Consider the following 9,835-nt stretch of genomic DNA (forward strand, 5'->3'; position numbering starts at 1 on the left):
TGATGTAAGTGGACAATAAGGCTTTAAATAATGTACCGGGATATCTACCTGACGTTCGATCTGGGAGACACCCAACGCGAACAAATGATAGAGGCGAGGGTCCCGATCTTTCAATGAGATGATAACTATCGATTTGGTGGAGATGACTTTGATGATCCAACTACAAACGTGCACGACGTTGCGCCTTAGCAATCACTAAACCAATCTCCTGAGGTTACCGATGATGCCGGAAGCACAATCAGCCTGACCACGAAGGTCTATTCATGCAAGCAATCAAAGAACATGAAAGAATATGATAATGCAATCTGAATATTGCGAATATAGATGAAGTATTGATAAAGGTGGGGATCCGAAAGCGGTCTTGGTCAGGTCGTTGGACACAAACGAAGTACACGAAGTTGCAATGGCTAACTTTTAACTAAACAAATCCCCATGAAAAAGCTACTAGATGGATCTACTTATATAGGAGCAAGGGGTGGTGGCCAAGGAGGTGGGAGGACGTCCCAAGGCAGTCTCAAACTAACCCTAGGTCGTACAAGGCTCATGGGCCCAAGTGGAGGTGATGCAACACCTTTGGGCTTGTAGTTTGACTCAGATTCTGCTGCAATGTCAGATTGTTTCGCCCATAACTCAAAGCTCCGGACGAATTTGAAGGTGAATCCAATTTTTTTGCAAAGATCACGAAATGTACTTTCAAACAAAAAAGAATCACCCAATTCGGAGTCCGTGTGAAAAAGTTGTTGGCATTTTGAGTCAGGTATGTCTGTGCAGCCCGAATCTGAATCCACAACATGAGAGACTTGGACTCTATCTTTTCTTGGCCCAAAGTGAAGTGAGAGGACTTTTTGAATAGCACCTAAACTTCTCTTTTCCCCTTATCTTCATATGTGGATTGTACAAATGTCCCATACACCTACAATTAGACATGGCACAAATGTTTGTGAAGTATTTTTGTCCTGGATGACATAAATAAATTATTGCATAGTTTGCATTAGATATCACCTCATAAATATACATGTATACAATATTTTCGGTCATATCCAAGGTAGTCATGTCTTCATCATCCTCCCCTTCTTGAAAACAAAGCCGTCCTCGGCGTTGCTTAATCTGAAATGTGGCTAACAAAAGAGACAATGTGTACATGTTGTATATGTATATGTCATCCATTTTTAACTTTCCTTGGTTTTGCACAATTGACACATGTATACATGAGTAATTTTCATAGTTCATAAAATCTGAAGCCGAAATATTATCACAAGAAGTAGAAGGCATGAAAATATTGCAACACAATTTGCACATATAAGTGAAGCTCTTTTTCATATCAAAGGATTGACAATGTTCATCATTAAACCATCCCAACATTGGTGAATAAACCTTACTTGCATCAAATTTACATGCTACAACATGCTTAAATAAGCAAACATGCAATAAGTCATTTGACACATAATCATCACCAAGATTAGAGGTCATATCAAAATGATTAAACATGTTGGAAATATGCCCTAGAGGCAATAATAAAATGATTATTATATTTCCTTGTTCATGATAATTGTCTATTATTCATGCTATAATTGTATTATCCGGAAATCGTAATACATGTGTGAATACATAGACCACAATGTGTCCCTAGTGAGCCTCTAGTTGACAAGCTCGTTGATCAACACATAGTCATGGTTTCCTGGCTATGGACATGGGGATGTCATTGATAATGGGATCACATCATTAGGAGAAAGATGTGAGGGACAAGACCCAATCCTAAGCTTAGCTCAGAGATCGTGTAGTTCGTTTGCTGTAGCTTTTCTGAATGTCAAGTATCATTTCCTTAGAACATGAGATTGTGCAACTCCCGGATACCGTAGGAGTGCTTTGGGTGTGCCAAACGTCACAACGTAACTGGGTGACTATAAAGGTACATTACAGGTGTCTCCGAAAGTGCCTGTTGGGTTGGCACGAATCGAGACTGGGATTTGTCACTCCGTATGACGGAGAGGTATCTCTGGGCCACTCGGTAATGCATCATCATAATGAGCTGAATGTGATCAAGTGGTTGATCACGGGATCATGCATTACGGTACGAGTAAAGTGACTTGCCGGTAACGAGACTAAACAAGGTATTGGGATACCGATGATCGAGTCTCGGGCAAGTAACGTACCGATTGACAAAGGGAATTGAATACGGGATTGATTAAGTCCTCGACATCGTGGTTCATCCGATGAGATCATCGAGGAGCATGTGGGAGCCAACATGGGTATCCAGATCTCGATGTTGTTTATTGGCCGGAGAGCCGTCTCGGTCATGTCTACGTGTCTCCCGAACCCGTAGGGTCTACACACTTAAGGATTGGTGACGCTAGGGTTGTAGAGATATGAGTATGTAGTAATACGAAAGTTGTTCGGAGTCCCGGATGAGATCCTAGACTTCACGAGGAGTTCCGGAATGGTCCGGAGGTGAAGAATTATATATAGGAAGTGTAGTTTCGGCCATCGGGAAAGATTCGGGGTCACCGGTATTGTACCGGGACCACCGGATTGGTCCCGGGGGTCCACCGGGTGGGGCCACCCATCCCGGAGGGCCCCATGGGCTTAAGCGGGGAGGATAACTAGCCCATAGTGGGCTGGTGAGCCCCCCCTTGGGCCCCCCTGCGCCTAGGGTTGGAAACCCTAGGGTGGGGGGCGCCTCCACTTGCCTTGGGGGGCACTCCACCCCCCTTGGCCGCCGCCCCCTTGGGAGATCCCATCTCCAGGGCCGGCGCCCCCCCAGGGGGCCTATATAAAGGGGGGAGGGAGGGCAGCCGCACCTCAAGTCTTGGCGCCTCCCTCTCCCCTGCTACACCTCTCCCTCTCGCAGAAGCTCGGCGAAGCCCTGCTGCGGTCATTGCTGCATCCACCACCACGCCGTCGTGCTGCTGGATCTTCATCAACCTCTCCTTCCCCTTGCTGGATCAAGAAGGAGGAGACGTCATCCGCTCCGTACGTGTGTTGAACGCGGAGGTGCTGTCCGTTTGGCACTTGGTCATCGGTGATTTGGATCACGGCGAGTACGACTCCATCATCCCCGTTCACTTGAACGCTTCCGCTCGCGATCTACAAGGGTATGTAGATGCACTCATATTCCCCTCGTTGCTAGAATACTCCATAGATTGATCTTGGTGATGCATAGAATTTTTTTAATTTCTGCTACGATCCCCAACAGTGGCATCATGAGCCAGGTCTATGCGTAGTTACTATGCACGAGTAGAACACAAAGTAGTTGTGGGCGTCGATATTGTCAATTTGCTTGCCATTACTAGTCTTATCTTGATTCGGTGGCATCGTGGGATGAAGCGGCCCGGACCAACCTTACACGTACGCTTACGTGAGACCGGTTCCACCGACTGACATGCACTAGTTGCATAAGGTGGCTGGCGGGTGTCTGTCTCTCCCACTTTAGTCGGATCGGATTCGATGAACAGGGTCCTTATGAAGGGTAAATAGAAATTGGCAATTCACGTTGTGGTTTTGGCGTAGGTAAGAAACGTTCTTGCTAGAAACCTATAGCAGCCACGTAAAAACTTGCAACAACAATTAGAGGACGTCTAACTTGTTTTTGCAGCAAGTGTTTTGTGATGTGATATGGCCAAAGGTTGTGATGAATGATGAATGATATATGTGATATATGAGATTGATCATGTTCTTGTAATAGGAATCACGACTTGCATGTCGATGAGTATGACAACCGGCAGGAGCCATAGGAGTTGTCTTTATTTTTTGTATGACCTGCGTGTCATTGAGAAACACCATGTAAATTACTTTACTTTATTGCTAAACGTGTTAGCCATAGTAGTAGAAGTAATAGTTGGCGAGCAACTTCATGGAGACACGATGATGGAGATCATGATGATGGAGATCATGGTGTCATGCCGGTGACAAGATGATCATGGAGCCCCAAGATGGAGATCAAAGGAGCTATATGATATTGGCCATATCATGTCACTATTATTTGATTGCATGTGATGTTTATCATGTTTTTGCATCTTGTTTACTTAGAACGATGGTAGTAAATAAGATGATCCCTCATAATAATTTCAAGAAAGTGTTCCCCCTAACTGTGCGCCATTGCGACAGTTCGTTGTTTCGAAGCATCACGTGATGATCAGGTGTGATAGATTCCAACGTTCACATACAACGGGTGTAAGATAGATTTACACACGCAATACACTTAGGTTGACTTGACAAGCCTAGCATGTACAGACATGGCCTCAGAACACAGAAGACCGAAAGGTTGAGCATGAGTCGTATAGAAGATACGATCAACATGAAGATGTTCACTGATGTTGACTAGTCCGTCTCACGTGATGATCGGACACGGCCTAGTCAACTCGGATCATGTTATACTTAGATGACTGGAGGGATGTCTATCTAAGTGGGAGTTCATTGAATAATTTGATTAGATGAACTTAATTATCATGAACGTAGTCTAAAATCTTTACAATATGTCTTGTAGATCAAATGGCCAACGTTGTCCTCAACTTCAACGCGTTCCTAGAGAAAACCAAGCTGAAAGACGATGGCAACAACTATACGGACTGGGTCCGGAACCTGAGGATCATCCTCATAGCTGCCAAGAAAGATTATGTCCTAGAAGCACCGCTAGGTGACGCACCTGTCCCACAGAACCAAGACGTTATGAACGCTTGGCAGACACGTGCTGATGATTACTCCCTCGTTCAGTGCGGCATGCTTTACAGCTTAGAACCGGGGCTCCAAAAGCGTTTTGAGCGACACGGAGCATATGAGATGTTCGAAGAGCTGAAAATGGTTTTCCAAGCTCATGCCCGGGTCGAGAGATATGAAGTCTCCGACAAGTTCTTCAGCTGTAAGATGGAGGAAAATAGTTCTGTCAGTGAGCACATACTCAAAATGTCTGGGTTGCATAACTGCTTGACTCAGCTAGGAGTTAATCTCCCGGATGAGGCGGTCATTGACAGAATCCTTCAGTCGCTTCCACCGAGCTACAAGAGCTTTGTGATGAACTTCAATATGCAGGGGATGGAAAAGACCATTCCTGAAGTATTTGCAATGCTGAAATCAGTAGAGGTAGAAGTCAAAAAGGAACATCAAGTGTTGATGGTGAATAAAACCACTAAGTTCAAGCAAGGCAAGGGTAAGAAGAACTTCAAGAAGGATGGCAAGGGAGTTGCCGCGCCCGATAAGCAAGCTGCCGGGAAGAAGCCAAAGAATGGACCCAAGCCCGAGACTGAGTGTTTTTATTGCAAGGGAAGTGGTCACTGGAAGTGGAACTGCCCCAAATACTTAGCGGACAAGAAGGCCAGCATCACAAAAGGTATATGTGATATACATGTAATTGATGTGTACCTTACCAGTACTCGTAGTAGCTCCTGGGTATTTGATACCGGTGCGGTTGCTCACATTTGTAACTCAAAGCAGGAGCTACGGAATAAAAGGAGACTGGCAAAGGATGAGGTGACGATGCGCGTCGGGAATGGTTCCAAGGTTGATGTGATTGCCGTCGGCACGCTACCTCTACATTTACCTACGGGATTAGTTTTAAACCTCAATAATTGTTATTTAGTGCCATCTTTGAGCATGAACATTGTATCAGGATCTCGTTTAATATGAGATGGCTACTCATTTAAATCCGAGAATAATGGTTGTTCTATTTATATGAGAGATATGTTTTATGGTCATGCTCCGATGGTGAATGGTTTATTCTTAATGAATCTCGAGCGTAATGCTACACATGTTCATAGTGTGAATACCAAAAGATGTAAGGTTCCTAATGATAGTCCCACATACTTGTGGCACTGCCGCCTTGGTCACATAGGTGTCAAACGCATGAAGAAGCTCCATGCAGATGGACTTTTAGAGTCTCTTGATTACGAATCATTTGACACGTGTGAACCATGCCTCATGGGTAAAATGACCAAGACTCCGTTCTCAGGAACAATGGAGCGAGCAACCAACTTATTGGAAATCATACATACTGATGTGTGCGGTCCAATGAGTGTTGAGGCTCGCGGTGGCTATCGTTATGTTCTCACCCTCATTGATGACTTGAGTAGATATGGGTATGTCTACTTAATGAAACACAAGTCTGAGACCTTTGAAAAGTTCAAGGAATTTCAGAGCGAGGTTGAGAATCAACGTGACAGGAAAATCAAGTTCTTGCGATCAGATCGTGGGGGAGAATACTTGAGTCACGAATTTGGCACACACTTAAAGAAAATGTGGAATAGTTTCACAACTCACGCCGCCTGGAACACCTCAGCGTAATGGTGTGTCCGAACGTCGTAATCGCACTCTATTAGATATGGTGCGATCTATGATGTCTCTTACCGATTTACCGCTATCATTTTGGGGCTATGCTTTAGAGACCGCCGCATTCACTTTAAATAGGGCTCCGTCGAAATCCGTTGAGACGACACCGTATGAATTATGGTTTGAGAAGAAACCTAAGCTGTCATTTCTAAAAGTTTGGGGATGCGATGCTTATGTCACAAAACTTCAACCTGAAAAGCTCGAACCCAAGTCGGAAAAATGCGTCTTCATAGATACCCTAAAGAAACTGTTGGGTATACCTCCTACCTCAGATCCGAAGGCAAGATCTTTGTTTCCAAGAATGGGTCCTTTCTAGAGAAAGAGTTTCTCTCGAAAGAAATAAGTGGGAGGAAGGTAGAACTTGATGAAGTATTAACTCTTGAACCGGTAAGTGGCGCAGCTCAAGAAAATGTTCCTGAGGTGCCTGCACCGACTAGAGAGGAAGTTGATGATGATGATCATGAAACTTCAGATCAAGTTGCTACTGAACTTCGTAGGTCCACAAGGACACGTTCCGCACCAGAGTGGTACGGCAACCCTGTCTTGGAAATCATGTTGTTAGAAAACGGTGAACCTTCAAACTATGAAGAAGCGATGGTGGGCCCGGATTCCGACAAATGGCTGGAAGCCATGAAATCCGAGATAGGATCCATATATGAAAACGAAGTATGGACTTTGACTGACTTGCCCGTTGATCGGCGAGCCATAGAAAATAAATGGATCTTTAAGAAGAAGACAGACGCGGATGGTAATGTGACCATCTATAAAGCTCGGCTTGTCGCTAAGGGTTATCGACAAGTTCAAGGGGTTGACTACGATGAGACTTTCTCACCCGTAGCGAAGCTGAAGTCCGTCTGAATCATGTTAGCAATTGCCGCATTCCATGGTTATGAGATATGGCAAATGGACGTCAAAACGGCATTCCTTAATGGTTTCCTTAAGGAAGAATTGTATATGATGTAGCCGGAAGGTTTTGTCGATCCTAAGAATGCTGACAAGGTGTGCAAGCTCCAGCGCTCGATTTATGGGCTGGTGCAAGCATCTCGGAGTTGGAACATTCGCTTTGATGAGATGATCAAAGCGTTTGGGTTTATGCAGACTTATGGAGAAGCCTGCATTTACGTGGGAGCTCTGTAGCATTTCTCATATTGTATGTGGATGATATACTATTGATGGGAAATGACATAGAATTCTTGGAAAGCATAAAGGCCTATTTGCACAAGTGTTTTTCAATGAAGGACCTTGGAGAAGCTGCTTATATATTAGGCATCAAGATCTATAGAGATAGATCGAGACGCCTCATTGGTCTTTCATAGAGTACGTACCTTGACAAGATATTGAAGAAGTTCAAAATGGATCAGTCAAAGAAGGGGTTCTTGCCTGTATTGCAAGGTATGAGATTGAGCATGTCTCAATGCCCGACCACGGCAGAAGATAGAGAAAAGATGAGTGCCGTCCCCTATGCCTCGGCCATAGGGTCTATCATGTATGCTATGTTGTGTACCAGACATGATGTAAACCTTGCCGTGAGTTTGGTAGGAAGGTACCAAAGTAATCCCGGCATGGAACACTGGACAGTGGTCAAGAATATCCTGAAGTACCTGAAAAGGACCAAGGAAATGTTTCTCGTTTATGGAGGTGACAAAGAGCTCGTCGTAAAGGGTTACGTCGATGCTAGCTTCGACACAGATCTGGATGACTCTAAGTCACAAACCGGATACGTGTATATTTTGAATGGTGGGGTAGTAAGCTGGTGAAGTTGCAAGCAAAGCGTTGTGGCAGGATCTACATGTGAAGCGGAGTACATGGCAGCCTCGGAGGCAGCACACGAAGCAGTCTGGGTGAAGGAGTTCATTACCGACCTAGGAGTCATACCCAATGCGTCGGGGCCGATGACTCTCTTCTGTGACAACACTGGAGCTATTGCCCTTGCCAAGGAGCCTAGGTTTCACAGGAAGACCAGGCATATCAAGCGTCGATTCAACTCCATTCGTGAAAGTGTTCAAAATGGAGACATAGAAATTTGTAAAGTACATACGGACCTGAATGTAGCAGATCCGTTGACTAAACCTCTCCCTAGAGCAAAACATGATCAACACCAGAATTCTATGGGTGTTCGATTCATCACAATGTAACTAGATGATTGACTCTAGTGCAAGTGGGAGACTGTTGGAAATATGCCCTAGAGGCAATAATAAAATGATTATTATATTTCCTTGTTCATGATAATTGTCTATTATTCATGCTATAATTGTATTATCCGGAAATCGTAATACATGTGTGAATACATAGACCACAATGTGTCCCTAGTGAGCCTCTAGTTGACTAGCTCGTTGATCAACAGATAGTCATGGTTTCCTGGCTATGGACATGGGGATGTCATTGATAATGGGATCACATCATTAGGAGAATGATGTGATGGACAAGACCCAATCCTAAGCTTAGCTCAAAGATCGTGTAGTTCGTTTGCTGTAGCTTTTCTGAATGTCAAGTATCATTTCCTTAGACCATGAGATTGTGCAACTCCCGGATACCGTAGGAGTGCTTTGGGTGTGCCAAACGTCACAACGTAACTGGGTGACTATAAAGGTACATTACAGGTGTCTCCGAAAGTGTCTGTTGGGTTGGCACGAATCGAGACTGGGATTTGTCACTCCGTATGACGGAGAGGTATCTCTGGGCCCACTCGGTAATGCATCATCATAATGAGCTCAATGTGATCAAGTGGTTGATCACGGGATCATGCATTACGGTACAAGTAAAGTGACTTGCCGGTAACGAGACTGAACAAGGTATTGGGATACCGACGATCGAGTCTCGGGCAAGTAACATACCGATTGACAAAGGGAATTGAATACGGGATTGATTAAGTCCTCCGTGGTTCATCCGATGAGATCATCAAGGAGCATGTGGGAGCCAACATGGGTATCCAGATCCCGCTGTTGGTTATTGGCCGGAGAGCCGTCTCGGTCATGTCTACGTGTCTCCCAAACCCGTAGGGTCTACACACTTAAGGTTCGGTGACGCTAGGGTTGTAGAGATATGAGTATGCAATAATCCGAAAGTTGTTTGGAGTCCCGGATGAGATCCTGGACGTCACGAGGAGTTCCGGAATGGTCCAGAGGTGAAGAATTATATATAGGAAGTGTAGTTTCGTCCATCGGGAAAGATTCGGGGTTACTGGTATTGTACCGGGACCACCGGATTGGTCCCGGGGGTACACCGTGTGGGGCCACCCATCCCGGAGGGCCCCATGGGCTGAAGTGGGGAGGAGAACCAGCCCATAGTGGGCTGGTGCGCCCCCTCTTGGGCCACCCTGCGCCTAGGGATGGAAACCCTAGGGTGGGGGGCGCCTCCACTTGCCTTGGGGGGCACTCCACCCCCCTTGGCCGCCGCCCCCTTGGGAGATCCCATCTCCAGGGCTGGCGCCCCCCCAGGGGGCCTATATAAAGGGGGTAGGGAGGGCAGACGCACCTCAAGTCTTGGCGCCTCCCTCTCCCCTGCTACACCTCTCCCT

Source organism: Triticum urartu, chromosome 3A (genome assembly GCF_056163025.1).
Source record: "Triticum urartu cultivar PI428250 chromosome 3A, HENAU_Tu73, whole genome shotgun sequence".
NCBI lineage: Eukaryota > Viridiplantae > Streptophyta > Magnoliopsida > Poales > Poaceae > Triticum > Triticum urartu.